Source organism: Mobula birostris, chromosome 5, assembly GCF_030028105.1.
Source record: "Mobula birostris isolate sMobBir1 chromosome 5, sMobBir1.hap1, whole genome shotgun sequence".
Taxonomy (NCBI): domain Eukaryota; kingdom Metazoa; phylum Chordata; class Chondrichthyes; order Myliobatiformes; family Myliobatidae; genus Mobula; species Mobula birostris.
The window spans coordinates 199068539-199084709 of NC_092374.1; the positions used below are offsets into that span (position 1 = coordinate 199068539).

Below are 16171 nucleotides of genomic sequence, written 5' to 3' on the forward strand. Positions count from 1 at the left end.
AGACACCTCTTTTTCCCCTTATTCAGGGGAGGGAGAGCCTGTGGTGTGTCGAATACCGGGTGAACGAATAGTCTGTGGGGTACTGCATGTTTGTGTTGTGATAAAAGACCAAGTTATCAGAAGATTGATGCTGATAAGAGAGGCAAAGAGAGAAACATTCCAAATGTTAATGAGAGACGAGGGAGATTAACGAAAAGAGACACAGTTCCGAGTATTGTCAGACTGGTTGCTTTGAACCTGAACTGTTTGAAGTTTGATGGACAGGCGATACCCCAACAGGGGGATAAAAGGAACAGGTTCGCTAAGGCAAGAGACACATCACGACACCATGAGATAACGAGACCCTGGAAGTGCGGTGTGCCCCCACAAGTTGGTGGGTGTTTTGGAGGTCTGGTCACGGGACCGACCATAGAGGCACAGGGTGAAAAGGTACGATTGGCGGGAACCTGGTGTGTGTGTCTGCCCTTGCCTGGGTGCCGGGTTCACCGCAGAAGAACGATCGTATCCGGAATGGCGGGGTCACAGTCGGTGACCTCAGAAGACATTACAAAGGGCTCGCCCGAAAGCTAACTGCGAGAAATATCAAAGGTCTGTTTGGATCCGATTTAAATATCATAATATTCTTTTTTTTTCTTTCTCTCTCTCTCTCTCCCCCCCCCAACAGCACAACAGCGATTGCTGCGAACTATACTAAACTGAACTGAACTCTGCGTCACTTAAGACTGATCATTTTGCCCGTAGACTACGATAAGAGCTTGATTGATTCCTATTATCCTAGTTCTGTGTACATGTGTGTTTTATCATTGCTAACCAGTTGCATTTATATCCTTATGCTTAGAGTACTGTGTTACTTATTTCTTTAATAAAACTTTCTTAGTTCCAGTAATCCAGACTCCAACTAAGTGGTCCATTTCTGCTGGTTTGGCATCCCAGTTACGGGGTACGTAACAGTGTCTTTATTGATACTTCACTGCACGCTTGAGTGCCCGGTGGGGTTGCTGATGCTTTTTTGCTGGTAGGGGACGGGGAATGGTTGTTGCTTTGCTGCTGCTTATGCGTAGGAGTGGGGAGCTGGGGGGTCTTTGGGGTTCTAACATTTAACTGTCATTCACTCTTTGGGGCACTCCTCTGTTTTTGTGGATGTTTGTGAAGAAAAAGAATTTCATGATGTATATTGTATACATTTCTTTGACATAAAATGTATCTATTGCCGGGATTGGAAAGTATGAGCTATGAGGAGAGGTTAGACAAACTTGGATTGCTTTCTCTGGAGTATCATAGGCTGGAGGGACACCTGACAGAGGTTTAAAAAGTTATGAGAGGCATAGATAAGGAAGGCAGTCAGAATCTTGTCCTCTCAGTAGAAACGTCAAGTAGTGAGGAGAAAAAGTTTAAAGGGATATTCAGGGCAATTTTTTTTAACATAGAGAGCAGCATGTGACTGAAACAGGCTGATAGGGATAGCTATGACAGTGTCATCCAAGAGACTTTCAGATAGACATATGAATGTGCAGGGAATGAAGGGATGTGGATCATGTACAGGTGGAAGGGATTAGCTTAATTTGGCATAGATACTGAGAGTAAAAAAAAACTCATTCCTAGTCTGTACTATTCCATGTTTTCAAAAGCATTGATATACAGAGCAATCTTATGGTGCAAGTTCATAGCACCCTGAAACTGGCAACACAGGTAAATAGGGTGATAAAGGTGCTTTCAGCACCGTTGCCTTCACCCGTTGGGACGTCGATCAGAAAAGCCTGGAAGTCATGTTGCAGCAGCACAAAACTTTACTCAGGTCACAACTGGAATATTCTGTGTGCCACATTACAGAAGGCATGTGCAGGCAGTGGAGGAGAGAGTGCAGAAATGTTGTCTCAGAGTCTTAACTGCAGCACAAAGACAAATAGGTTGTTTTCTCTGGAGTGTTGGAGGCCGACGGGCATCCTGATTGAAGTACAGTGTTTTAAATATGATGGGCATACATAGGCGAGTTACTCAGAGCTTTCTCCTCTAGTGGAAATCTCAAGTACAAGAGGACATAGGATTAGGGCGAAGGAAGAAATTGTCTGGAATGTGTCACAAGGTAACTGAGAGGAGTGGGTACAAATAAAATGTCTAAAATACATTCAGACAGGAAAAAGAACAAGCAGGGAATGGGGGGATATGAGTCACATGCTGTTACATGGGATTAGTTGTATTAGGTACTTTAACTCCTAAATAAGTAAAATAGTCAGTAATCACTCTGAATGGAGAAAATCTATAAATGGGAACCTGCATATTTAAATGACTATTTTACTTACTTGGGAGTTAAAATTACTAAGAGACATAAGGATTTATTCAAGTTCAACCTTTTACCATTAATTAGTCAGTTTAAACAACTGATTACTAAGTGGCCCCCATTGTCTCTATCACTGATTGGTCAAATTAAGCTATTAAAATGATTATTTTACCTAAATTCTTACATTTATTCCAAGCGATACCAATTTTTATTCCTAAATCCTTTTTTGATACTATCCATTCTAAAATTTCCTCTTATGGAGGGAGCAGAAGATGGCGTGGCTGTTCCGAATGAATATCGTATTTGTGAAGTAGGATGCCGTGCACAATCCGGATTTGATGGAGACAGCCGTGAGAAGCGCAGAGGAACATCTCGAGTAACTTCTGAAATGCCTGCTTCGCTGCCGCTGCTATTGTGCGATCGAGAATCTCTGGAGATGAAGGCCCCAAATCCTCGGCTTTGCCTATTGCCTGTTGCTGGGGCCGGGGTCGAAGCGATCAGCAGAGATGGTGCTCAGTGCTCGGTGTCGAAGAGGTGGTCGGAGGCTCAGAGTTTTCGGATGGACTCGGAGTCGGACTGTGGTCAGATGCTTCCAGGGTGCTGCATCGGCAAGTTGGTGGCGCTGGAGGTTTACTGTCTGCGTGAGATGATGGGACTTTCGAGAGACTTTGAGACTTTACCGTGCCCATGGTCTGTTCTTATCAAATTACGGTATTGCTTTGCACTGTTGTAACTGTATGTTATAATTATGTGGTTTTTGTTAGATCTTGAGTCGGTTTGTTATGTGTTTTCATGATATCATTCCGGAAAAACATTGTGTCATTTCTTAATACATGCATTACTAACTGACAATAAAAGGGGACTGTGTGTCCTCATAATCTAATCTAATCTAATCTAATAATATATGGCAGAAGAAAAATCCCAGATTAAGTAAAAAATATTTACAGAAGTCCAAGAAAGATAGTGGTTTAGCACTGCCTAATCTAAGATTCTATTATTGGGCAATTAATATTCGATATTTAATATTTTGGACACAAGATTGGAATATAATTCCAAGTCCACATTGGGTAAACCTTGAAGGCTACTCTGTACAATCGTTCTCTTTGGCTTCCATTTTAGGAACTTCACTTCCTTTTGCATTATCTAAATTGAATAAACAAATGGTTAATCCAATAATTAAACATACATTACGAATATGGTTTCAATTTCGTAAATTTTTTGGTTTTGAACAAATTTATATTATCAAGCCCTATTATATCTAATTTTTTTTCAACCCTCAGTTATGGACCAAGCCTTTTTGATATGGAAAATGAAAGGCATAACGTGTTTTTGTGACTTATTTCTGGATAACTGTTTCATGTCTTTTGAACAGTTATCTAAGAAATTTGATTTGCCTAGATACCATTTTTTCAGATATTTACAAATAAGAAACTTTTTAAATACCATGCTGCCTACCTCCCCAACCTCATATCCTACTGATATCATCAATAAAATTTTAGGTTTAAATCCTCTTCAGAAGGGATTAATAGCATCTATCTATGATATAATTATGAAATTACAGCCAGGTATATATGATAAAATTAAAAATGAATGGGAAAGGGAACAACTTTGCCTATCTATAGAGAAATGGGATAACATTTTTCAATTAGTCAGTACTTCCTCTATATGTGCTAAACATATATTAATACAATTTAAAGTAGTGCATAGGGCTCATATGTCTAAAGATAAATTAGCCCATTTTTATTCCCCTACAAACCCTATTTGTGACAGATGTCACTCTGAGGTGGCTTCTTTAACTCATATGTTTTGGTCCTCTCCTCTTTTGGAAAAATTTTGGAAAGATATTTTTGATATTATCTGAACAGTTCTGTGTTTTGATTTACAACCCCATCCTATTATGACAATTTTTGGATTGCCAATGGTAGAACATAGATTTTTATCCTCTTCAGCCTGTTGGATGATTGTGTTTGTTACTTTAATGGCCAGAAGATCCATTTTATTGACCTGGAAGGAGACCAATCCTCCTACTACATTTCAATGGTTTTCCCAAACTATATTACGTTTAAATTTAGGAAAAAATTAGAAGTGACATTTTTGATCCTTCAGTTAAACTTGAAGAGACTTGGAAAGCATTGATTCAACATTTTCATATGATGTAATTTGACCTTTCCAAATCCTTCTCATTAACTTAAAATATATGAATAGAGGAGCAGAGTTGATGACATTATTGAATGTGTTTGATTTAAGATATTGGTCTAGCCCAGTTTTGTTCTGTTTGCTTTTTTGGGTTTAGTATTTAGTTTTTTTTGTTTGTTTTTTGGGGGGGGGAGGTTTCTTTGTATTTTTTTCTTTTTATTTCTTTTTTCTCTATGATTAATTACATCATGAGTTTGGAAGTCTATTATAGTTGTATTATTTGAAATCTTTTTTGTATATGCTTATTAACAATAAGATCATTCCAATCTCTCTGTATCAACATTGTTATTCTGTTCATAACTTTGGAAAATTAATAAAAAGATGTAAAAGGAAAGAAAGGCATTTTGGTTGGCAATGATATTGTCAGCCAAGGAGCCTGTTCTGTGCTGTACTGTTATCTGATGGAAACCTCTGTATATGCCCTGTGAAGCCAGTTGGGACATTAGTTGAACAGACAAGTTCAATTATTGTTTTCTAAACTGCAAAGGAAAAAGTAACTAAACTATTTGATCTCTCATGTTATGATAACTCTTGCAGTTATTAATCTGGTAAGCCTACCAAACCTTTGGACAGACTACATTGTTACTATATCTTCTTTCAGGTAACAAGAACAAAGCTCTGCACAGCCACACCCAAAATGTCGACTGTACTTTTTCCCATAGATGCTGCCTGGCCTGCTGACTTCCTCCAGCACTTTGTGTCTGTTGCTTCAATTTCCAGTATCTGCAGATTTTCTCTTGTTTCTGATTTGGTCCTCTTATCTCAGAGGATAGTTTCACTGCCAAATATTCTCATTTTCCAGGGACCATGGCCCAACCTGATCAATCTTTCCTTCGAAGACAATCCCTTCATCTCAGCAATCAACCAAATTCACTGAGCTCCCTCCACAGTGAGAATCTCAAGTCAGCCTGTTAATAGACTCTACACCAATCCTTCCTGGACACACCGAACAAATTCCACCTCATCTAATCCTCTTGCACGAAGCAGGTGCCAATCAATGTTAAGCAAATTAAAGTTCCCATGACAACAACCCTGCTATGTTTGCACCTTTTAAAAATCTGCCTCCCGATCTGTTCCCCAGTGTCTCTGTTGCTTTTTGAAGGGTCTATAGAATGCTCCGAATAGAGGGATTGCTCCCTTGCTGTTTCAAACCTCCCCCTTGTTTTCCGTGCTCAATGTCAGGTGTGGCAGGTCCTGGAGACTCCCAGCCTCCCGGACGGCCACATCCACACCAGGTGCATCCAGCTGAAGCTCCTTAGGGACCAGGTTAGGGAACTGGGGATGCAGCTCGATGACCTTTGTCTGGTCAGGGAGAGTGAGGAGGTGATAGAGAGGAGCTATAGGCAGGTAGTCACCCTGGGGCCTGGGGAGACAGATTAGTGGGTAACAGTCAGGAGATGGAAGGGCAAGAAGCAGATGCTAGAGAGTACCCCAGTGGCTGTCCATCTTCACAAATAAGTACTCCTGTTTGAGTACTGTTGGGGTGAATGGCCTACCTGGGGGAAGCAACAGAGTCTAGCCCTGTGGCTCAGAAGGGTAGGGGAAAGAAGAGGTTGGCAGCAGTGATAGGTGACTCTATAGTTAGGGGGTCAGACAGGTGATTCTGTGGATGCAAGAAAGAAACGCAATGGTAGTTTGCCTCCCAGGTGCCAAGATACCGGAAGTTTCTCATCGTGTTCACGATATCCTGAAGTAGGAAGGAGAACAGCCAGAGGTCATGGTACATATTGGTACCAACAACATAGGTAGGAAGCGGGAGGAGGTCCTGAAAAGAGACTACAGGGAGTAGGGAAGGAAGTTGAGAAGCAGGACCTCAAAGCAAGTAATCTCAGGATTACTTCCTGTGCCACGTGACAGTGAGTACAGGAATGGAATGAGGTGGAGGATAAATGCGTGGCTGAGGGATTGGAGCAGGGGGCAGGGATTCAGATTTCTGGATCATTGGGACCTCTTTTGGGGCAGATGTGATCTGCACAAAAAGGACGGGTTGCACTTGAAACCGAGTGGTCCAATATCGGGGCAGAGAGGTTTGCTAAGGCTATTGGGGAGAGTATAAACCAGGATTGCTGGGGGTTGGGAACCGAACTGAAGTAACGGAGGAAAGAGAGGTTGGCTCATAAATAAAGAAAGCTTGGAGACAGTGTGAGAGGGAGGATAGGCAGGTGATGGAGAAGGGATGCACTCAGACCGATGGTTTGAGATGTGTCTGTTTTAATGCGAGGAATAATATGAACAAAGCGTATGAGCTTAGAGCGTGGATCAGCACTTGAACCTATGATGTTGTGGTCATTACAGAGACTTCGATGGTGCAGGGGCAGGAATGGCTACTTCAAGTGCCAGGCTTTAGATGTTTCAGAAAGGACAGGGAGGGAGGCAAAAGAGGTGGGGGCGTGGCACTGTTGATCAGAGATAGTGTCACGGCTGCAGAAAAGGAGGAAGACATGGAGGGCTTGTCTGTGGGGTCTCTGTGGGTGGACGTTAGGAATAGGATGGGTTCAATAACTCTACTGGGTGTTTTTATAGACCACCCAATAGTAACAGGGACATCGAGGAACAGATAGGGAGACAGATACTGGAAAGGTGTAACAATAACAGCATTGTTGTGGTGGAAGATTTTTATTTCCCAAATATTGATTGGCATCTCCCTAGAGTGAGGGGTTTAGATGGGGTGGAGTTTGTTAGGTGTGTTCAGGAAAGTTTTTTGACAGATTATGTAGATAAGTCTACAAGAGGAGAGGCTGTACTTGTTCTGGTATTGGGAAATGAACCTGGTCAGGTGCCAGGTCTCTCAGTGGGAAAGAATTTTGGTCATAGTGATCACAATTCTATCTCCTTTACCATAGCATTGGAGAGGGATAGGAATAGACAAGTTAGGGAAACGTTTAATTGGAGTAAGGGGAAATATAAGGCTATCAGGCAGGAACTTGGAAACATAAATTAGAAACAGACGTTCTCAGGGAAACATGCAGAAGAAATGTAGCAAATATTCAGGGGATATTTACATGGAGTTCAGCATAGTTACATTTCAATGAGACAGGGAAAGGATGGTAGGCTGTTGTAAATCTAGTCAAGAAGAAAAGCTTACAAAAGGTTTAAAAAACAAGATAATGATAGAGATCTATAAGATTATAAGGCGAGCAGGAAGGAGCTTAAGAATGAAATTAGGAGAGCCAGAAGGAGCCATGAGAAGGTCTTGGCGGACAGGATTAAGGAATACCCCGGTCATTCTACAATATGTCAAGAGGAAGAGGATAAGATGTGTGAGAATAGGACCAATCAAGTGTGACAGTGGAAAAGTGTATATGGAACTGGAGGAGCTCGCAGTGGTACTTAATGAATACTTTGCTTCAGTATTCACTATGGAAAACGATCTTGGCGCTTGCAAGGGGATGTGCTGGAGCTTTTGGAAAGCATGAAATTGGATAAGTCACCAGGACCGGACGGGATGTACCCCAGGCTACAGTGGGAAGCGAGGGAGGAGACTGCTGAGCCTCTGGCGAAGATGTTTTCATCATCAATGCGGTCAGGAGAGGTTCCAGAGGATTGGAAGTTTGCGGATGATGTTCCATTATTCAAGAAAGGAAGTAGAGATAGCCCAGGAAATTATAGGCCAGTGAGTCTTACTTCAGTGGTCGTTAAGTTGATGGAGAAGATCCTGAGAGGCAGGGTTTATGAACATTGGACAGGCAGAATATGATTAGGAATCGTCAGCATGGCTTTGTTAAAGGCAGGTCATACCTTATGAGCCTGACTGAATTTTTTGAGGATGTGAGTAAGGACATTGATGAAGGTAGAGCTGCAGATGTAGTGTATATGGATTTTAGCAAGGCATTTGATAAGGTACCCCATGCAAGGCTTATTGAGAAAGTAAGGAGGCATAGGATCCAAGTTAACATTGCTTTGTGAATCCAGAACTGGCTTCCCACAGAAGGACAAGAGTGGTTGTAGATGGGTCATATTCTGCATGGAGGTCGGTGACCAGTGGTGTGCCTCAGGGATCTGTTCTGGGACCCCTACTCTTCATGATTTTTATAAATGACCTGGATGAGGAAATGGAGGGATGGGTTAGTAAATTTGCAGATGACACAAAGATTGGGCATGTTGTGGAGAGTATGGAGAGCTGTCACAGGTTACACCGGGACATTAAGTGGATACAAACCTGGGCTGAGAAGTGGCAGATGGAGTTCAATCCAGAAGTGTGAGGAGTTTCATTTTGGTAGGTCAAATATGATGGCAGAAAATCATATTAATGGTAAGTCTCTTGGCGGTGTGGAGGATCAGAGGGATTTTGGGGTCCGAGTCCATAGCTGCTGCACAGGTTGACTGTGTGGTTCAGGTGGCATACAGTGCATTGGCCCTCATCAACCGTGGGATTGAGTGTAAGAGCTGAGAGGTAATGTTGCAGCTATATTGGACCCTGGTCAGACCCAACTTGGAGTACTGTGCTCAGTTCTGGTCACCTCACTACAGGAAGGATGTGGAAACTATAGAAAGGGTGCAGAGGAGATTTATCAATACGTTGCCTGTATTGGGGAGCAGGCCTTATGTTGAGTGAACTCAGCCTTTTGTCCTTGGAGCAACGGAGGATGAGGGGTGACCTGATAGAGGTGTATAAGATGAGGAGAGGCACTGATCATGTGGATAGTCAGAGCCTTTTTCCCAGGGCTAAAGTGAGAGGGCACAATTTAAGGTGCCTGGAAGTAGGTATAGAGGAGATGTTAGGGGTAAGTTATTTTACGCAGAGAGTGGTGAGTGCGAGGAATGGGCTGCTGGCAGCGGTTGTGGAGATGGATACGATAGGGTCTTTTAAGAGACTCCTGGATGGGTACATGGAGCTTAGAAAATTAGAGGGCTATGGGGAACCCTAGGTAATTTCTAAAGTAAGCACATGTTCAGCACAGCATTGTGGGCCTAAGGGTCTGTATTGTGCTGCAGGTTTTCTATGTTTCTATGTTTGTACTGTTACGTACCTCAAGGAGAACTTGTGACTTTCTTGTGAGAATGATGTAATGGTCTTTTGGAGGTCACCTGATGTAATTTTCCCGCCGATGTGATGTCACGGGATGACATGTTCACCACAGGTAGAAAAGGGAAGACCTCTGGTGATGCAGTTAGTCGTGGGTTTTTCCAGCGAGAACGTTCAGTTACGTTGCGTAATTGTTTTATGACGCAGTTTCATTTTTAAAATGGAGTGTTACGTTCTGTTGCAAGGTACAATAGTGCCAGACTGGCAATTTCTGCTAGATTTGTTGATGTACCTTTTCAGTAGTATTGGAGAATGAAGACTTTATCGAAGTACAGGACCTGAAGGATTAAGAGAAGTAGGTACTGTTCGGCAGTTTAATAAAGGATTGACCTTATTGAGTCTTCATTGAAGAAGTAGCGACCTGCATCGCAGATACCTCCTGCCGGAAGAGCAAGCAATTTCGTGCAAGGTGCTCTCTAGAAATAAAGGTCAGTTGTTTAAGCCGTTTATTTCCTTCATCATGAATCCTTTGGACAGAACCAGCGGGAAAGTCGGGTCTATGAAGAAATCCTTCTCCAGAGAAGTCTCTCCCAAACAAATGTATAAATCTGTTGGACTTTCGGATTTCAAAGTTGCTGGTGAAAGCAGCAGGTCAGGCCCGAAATGTCGACTGTACCTCTTCCTAGAGATGCTGCCTGGCCTGCTGCGTTCACCAGCAACTTTGATATGTGTTGCTTGAATTTCCAGCATCTGCAGAATTCCTCGTGTTTGGACTTTTGAATTTACCATTTTAAGAACTGTATTTGACTTTACTGCTTTAAGAACTGTTTTCGAAATTATCGCTTTAAGAATCAGTACCGAGTGACAATTTGTTGAATGGCCGCATAGCGGTTAACCTCCGGTTAAGGTTTTCGTTTGTTTTTATTGTTTATCCGTGTTTAATAAATGTTTGGTTGTTTTTATATAACCTGACTCAATTGATATTCATTGTTTCGGTTACCTAACATATATTGTGGGGGCTCGCGGGATCTTGTTCCAAAATTTTGAGTTTAATTGCTGGTTTAATTGTCATTCTGATTTGGAAAAGGGAAATATCCATTTTTTTTACTTTGATTGGTGTGTGAGTGGTATTCGGCAGCATTGAATATTGACGTTTATGGATTCGCCTGACCCGGAGTTTTTAGTGAATGTGAGTAAACCTGTTGTATTGGAGATTGCTAGGAGGTTGGATATTAAGGGAATTACGAAGGGAACCACAAAGGCCTTAATTCAAAGAAAAGTCGCTGAGCATTATATCAGTTTGAAAACGTTTGATGATGAGGTGTTAGATAGGTTCCCAATGAGTAATCTGGAAATGCAGCTACATCTTGAACAGTTAAAGTCTGAAAGATTTAAAGCGGAAATGTCCAAAAGAGAGGATAATAAAAAAAGGGAATTTGAAGAAAGAGAGCAAAATAAATTAAGGGAATTTAAAGAAAGAGACGCTGAAAACCAGAGGAAATATGAGTTAGAGATGGAGAAATTAAGGATGGGAAATCAGTCTTCTGCTTCTACGAAACAGTTTTTTGCTGGTCGTGAGGTTATTTTGGCTCCTCCATTTAATGAAGCTGAAGTTGACAAACTTTTCCAGCATTTCGAAATTGTTGCTCTGAGGTTAGGGTGGCCGAAGGAGCAATGGCCAGTGATGTTACAAAGTGTAACTAAAGGCAAGGCACAACAAATTTATACAGTTTTAATTGCTGATCAAGCACTGGATTATGATACTGTGAAGCAGTATGTATTAAAGGCATATGAGCTGGTTCCGTTAGTGTATAGAGAAAGATTCAGAAATTTGAAGAAATCGATGGAAAAACGTATGTGGAATTTGCCTATGAAAAATCTGTGTGTTTTGAGAGATGGGTTTCCTCTAAAAATGTGAACGAGGTGTATAATAAATTAAGAGAGTTGATTTTACTGGAGGAATGTAAAAGAAGCATTCCTGTTGAAGTGAGAACATTCTTAAATGAAAGGGACACTGCTACATTGCAGGAGATTGCTAAATTAGCTGATGAGTATGCTTTAATTCATAAGAATACATTTTCTCCAGGTAGAACTTTTAAAAGGAAAAATAGCACAGAGAGTCAAGGTAAACCAGAAATTAAATCTGAAGTTAGTGAGAAAAGTAAGGATGAAGGGAGACATGTGAAGGAAAGACATTTTGGTATTATTTGTAATTATTGTAAGAAACCTGGATATGTAGTAGCTAACTGCTTTCGATTGAAAAAGAAAGTGAAGGAAGCCGTCCCAGATGCTTATGCGCAGCATATTGAAACACCTGGAAATTCACAGAGTTTGATAAATACTAATAAAGATTTGTCAGATTCTGACCAAGTTAAGAAGGGATATGAAACTTTTATAACAGAAGGATTTGTATCTTTGAAAGAAGGATCCAATTCAGTACCAACAAGAATACTTAGAGATACCAGAGCTTCTCAATCACTAATATTAGACAGTGTCCTAAAGTTTAGTGATGAGTCTGATATTGGTGAGGTAAATTATATAAGAGGAGTTGGGAGTGCCCTTGTGCCAGTACATTTGCATAGAGTAAATTTAAGGTCAGGATTAGTTTCAGGGGTTGTTAAAGTAGGACTACAATCCAGTTTACCTGTGAATGATGTTTCTTTTTTGTTGGAGAATGACTTAGCTGGTGGACAAGTTTTTCCTGAAATGCATTTGACAATAAATCCTAATTCTGAGGAACCACAGAGGGATTCTAACACAGATTCTTCCTGTGTTGTAACAAGAGCTATGGCTAAAAAGCCTGATGTACAGGATGTTACCCATGACTGTTCAACTCAAGATTTGAATTTTGAGGATGTATCAGAAACTTTCTTACCTATATTATTAGATCAGGATTTTGGTAGTAAGTATGAACATGAAGATTTGTCTTTATGTCGGAAGGAGATGATAGCACAGCAGGGTAGAGATCCTGAGAGAGTTAAAGGAGCAAGCACTTCCAGATAGTGAAATTGAAAAAAGTGCCAGTAGGATATTATTTTGAAAAGGGAGTGTTAATGAAAAAGTGGAGATAGCCTATAATTCCTGCTAATGAGGAATGGGAAGTTAATCTTCAGGTAGTAGTTCCTAAAATTTATCGAGACGAGATTTTAACTATGGCTCATAGTATACCTTTGGGTGGTCATTTAGGTGTAAAGAAAACTATGAACAAGGTTTCTAAACATTTTTATTGGCCTAGTTTAAAAGATGTGGCAACATTTTGTAGAACATGTCATACATGTCAAATTGTGGGTAAACCTAATCAGGTTACTCCAGTGGCCCCACTGCAACCAATTCCTGTATTGTAGTCCAGTTCTCAAAAATCATTTAGACTGTGTAGGTCCTTTGCCAAAAACTAAAACTGGACATCAATATTTGTTAACTATTATGTGCACAGTGTCTAGGTTTCCAGAAGCAGTACCTCTTAGGAGTATAACAGCCAAAACTGTGACAAAGCTCTGACAAAATTCTTTACTTATTTTGGTTTGCCTAAGGAAATACAGTCAGATCAAGGTAGTAATTTTATGTCTGGACTGTTTCAGCAGATAGTTTATAAACTGGGAGCAAAACAGATTATCTCATCAGCCTATCATCCAGAATCACAAGGAGTCTTGGAGAGATTTCATTCTACATTAAAAACTATGATTAGGACGTATGGTGTGGAAAATGAAAAGGACTGGGATGAAGGTGTACATTTACTATTTTTTGCAGTAAGGGAGGCAGTACAGGAATTATTATGTTTGAGTCCTTTTGAACTTGTGTTTGGACAAGAGTTCAAGGACCTTTGGCCTTGTTGAAGGGGCAGTGGATTAATAAAGAGGTACACACTAATTTGCTAGATTATGTTTTAAAATTTAAAGAAAGATTATATAAAGCTTGTAGCTTGGCAGAGGAAAATTTAAAATTGGCTCAAGAGAAGATGAAGACTTGGTATGATAAGGAAGCTAGAATGAGGTTATTTAAGCCTGGAGATAAGGTGTTGGTCTTTTCCCAGTGCAAACGAATCCATTACAAGCTAAATTTCATGGTCCTTATGAGATTAAATCTAAGGTAAATCATGTGGATTACATGATAAAAACCCCAGATCGTCGAAGCCAACACAGCTGTATCATATAAATATGATAAAACCGTATTATGAGAGGGAAGCTGCTACTATGACTGTTGTGATCAATAATGAGTCTGATCTTTCTAAAAACTTAATGGATGATTCATCTGAAACTCATTTTAAACCCAACATTATTTCAGCCAGGTTACCAAATTCAAACATTCCAAAAAATATTGATGAAAAATTAGCTCATTTACAGCCAGAGCACAGAGAGCAGATGAAACAGTTAATCTTTAAATATAGAGGTCTATTTCCGGATGTTCCTGGAAGAACCACCATAGCTTCACATGATGTAGATGTTGGAGATACAAAACCCATAAAACAACATCCGTATTGAATGAACAGGAAAAAATGTGAACTTACTGAACAAGAAATTAAGTATATGTTAGAGAGTGATATTATTAGACATTCTAAATTGAATTGGGGTTCACTGTGTGTTAGGGTGCCTAAGCCAGGCAATAGTATTAGGTTTTGTACAGATTACAGGAAGTTGAATGCGGTGACAAAAACTGATGCATATCCAATCCCGAGGTTAGATGATTGTGTGGATAAAGTTCGACAAGCCAAATTCCTTACAAAGATTGATTTGTTAAACGGTTATTGGTGTGTTCCATTGATGGATAGAGGTAGAGAGATTTCAGCATTTGTAACCCCATCTGGGTTATATGAATATAATGTTCTTCCATTTGGGATGAAGAATGCTCCAGGTACTTTTCAGAGGATGATTAATAGTGTGATTCATGGATTAAAAGATACAGATGCCTATATTGATGATTTAGTTACAGGAAATAATACATGGAAAGCACACATTACTGCGGTGGAGAAACTATTTGAGAGACTTTCAAAAGTGAACTTAGCTAAAAGTGAATTTCGTCATGCCACTGTGGCTGTTAAGGAAAAGGATTAAGGAAATCAAACTCAAATTTAATAACACAGTTTAATGTTACAGGAGTACAATATTTTGACCACTCATATTAAAGGTAAAGATAATGTGATCGCTGATTGTCTACCTAGATGTTAAATGTACAATGAAAATTTTGTTAATGGAGTGGTATTTTAACATTTGTAACACTCCTACCGTATATTAGTTTATAAAGTGCTGAAAGATAAGACTGTGTATAGTGTGTCTGTTGTAAATTTTATACCTTTGTATTTTTTTGTGTAAATTGTTAATTGTTAAAATTTTGTTCTTTAAGAGACCAAAAATTTTTTTTTGGAGGGAGGTGTTACATATCTCAAGGAGATCTTGCGATTTTCTTGTGAGAATGATGTAATGGTCTTTTGGAGGTCACCTGATGTAATTTTCCTGCCGGTGTGAGGTCACGTGATGACATCTTCACCACGGATACAAAAGGGAGGACCTCTGGTGACACAGTTAGTTTTGAGTTTTTCCAGCTAGAACGTTCGTCAGTGTCTCCGTTTCATTGCATAATTGTTTTATAACGCAGTTTCATTTTTAAAACGGAGTGTTACGTTCTGTTGCAAGGTACAATAGTGCCGGACTGGCAATTTCTGCTAGATTTGTTGATGTACCTTTTTAGTAATATTGGAGAGTGAAGACTTTATCGAAGTACAGGACCTGAAGGATTAAGAGAAGTTGGTATCGTTCAGCAGTTTAATAAAGGTTCGACCTTATTGAGTCTTCATTGAAGAAGTAGCAAACTGCGTCGAGGATAACAAGGAAGTTCATGCAAGGTGCTCTCAAGAAATATAAGTCAGTTGTTTAAGCCATTTATTTCCTTCATCGTGAATCCTTTGGACAGAAACAGAAGGAAAGTCGGGTCTATGAAGAAATCCTTCTCCAGAGAAGTCTCTCCCAAATGAATGTATAAATCTGTTGGACTTTCGAATTTACCATTTTAAGAACTGTATTTGACTTTACCGCTTTAAGAACTGTTTTCGAATTTATCGCTTTAAAAATCAGTACCGAGTGACGATTTGTTGAAAGGCCGCATAGTGGTTAACTTCCAGTTAAGATTTAAGTTTGTTTTTATTGTTTATCCGTGTTTAATAAATGTTTGGTTGTTTTTATATAACCTGACTCAATTGATATTCATTGTTGTCGGTTACATAACAGTACCTATTTTAGAACCCCCAAGTGTAGCCCAGCAGGTCCAGATCTACCTTCAGTCTTTTCATGTTCCCAAAGCACCTTCTCCCTCGAAATGACAATTTCGCTCACAGTCTCAAACATCTGGCATACTGCTTGGGTGTTCCACAGTGAAGACTGATGCAAGCTCCTTATTCAGTTCATCCATCATTTCCCTTTCCCTCAATAATCCCTCTCCAGAGTCATTTTACAGCAGGCCAATATCTACTCTCACCTCTCTTTTACTCTTTATTCATGGCAGTAGAGTGTTGCCTCTTTGACTGGAGGCCTGTGACTAATGGAGTGCCAGAGGGATCGGTGCTGGTTATGTTGTTGTCTGTCATCTCTGTCAATGATCTAGATGATAATGTGGTTAATCGGATCAGCAAGTTTGCAGATGACACCAAAACTGGTGGTGTCGTGGACAATGAGGAAGACTATCATGGCGTGTAGCGGGACATGGACCAGCTGAAAAATGAAATGAAATATGGCCTGTGGTAC

The 16171-nt window shown here is 40.2% G+C and overlaps 1 protein-coding gene across 1 annotated transcript in view; it reads right to left on the reverse strand.

Annotated features, from left to right (window-relative positions):
* LOC140198255 (butyrophilin subfamily 3 member A1-like) overlaps positions 1–16171 on the reverse strand; it is a 110107-nt gene that overhangs the window by 45441 nt on the left and 48495 nt on the right. The gene's annotated exons all lie outside the window — the stretch shown is intronic.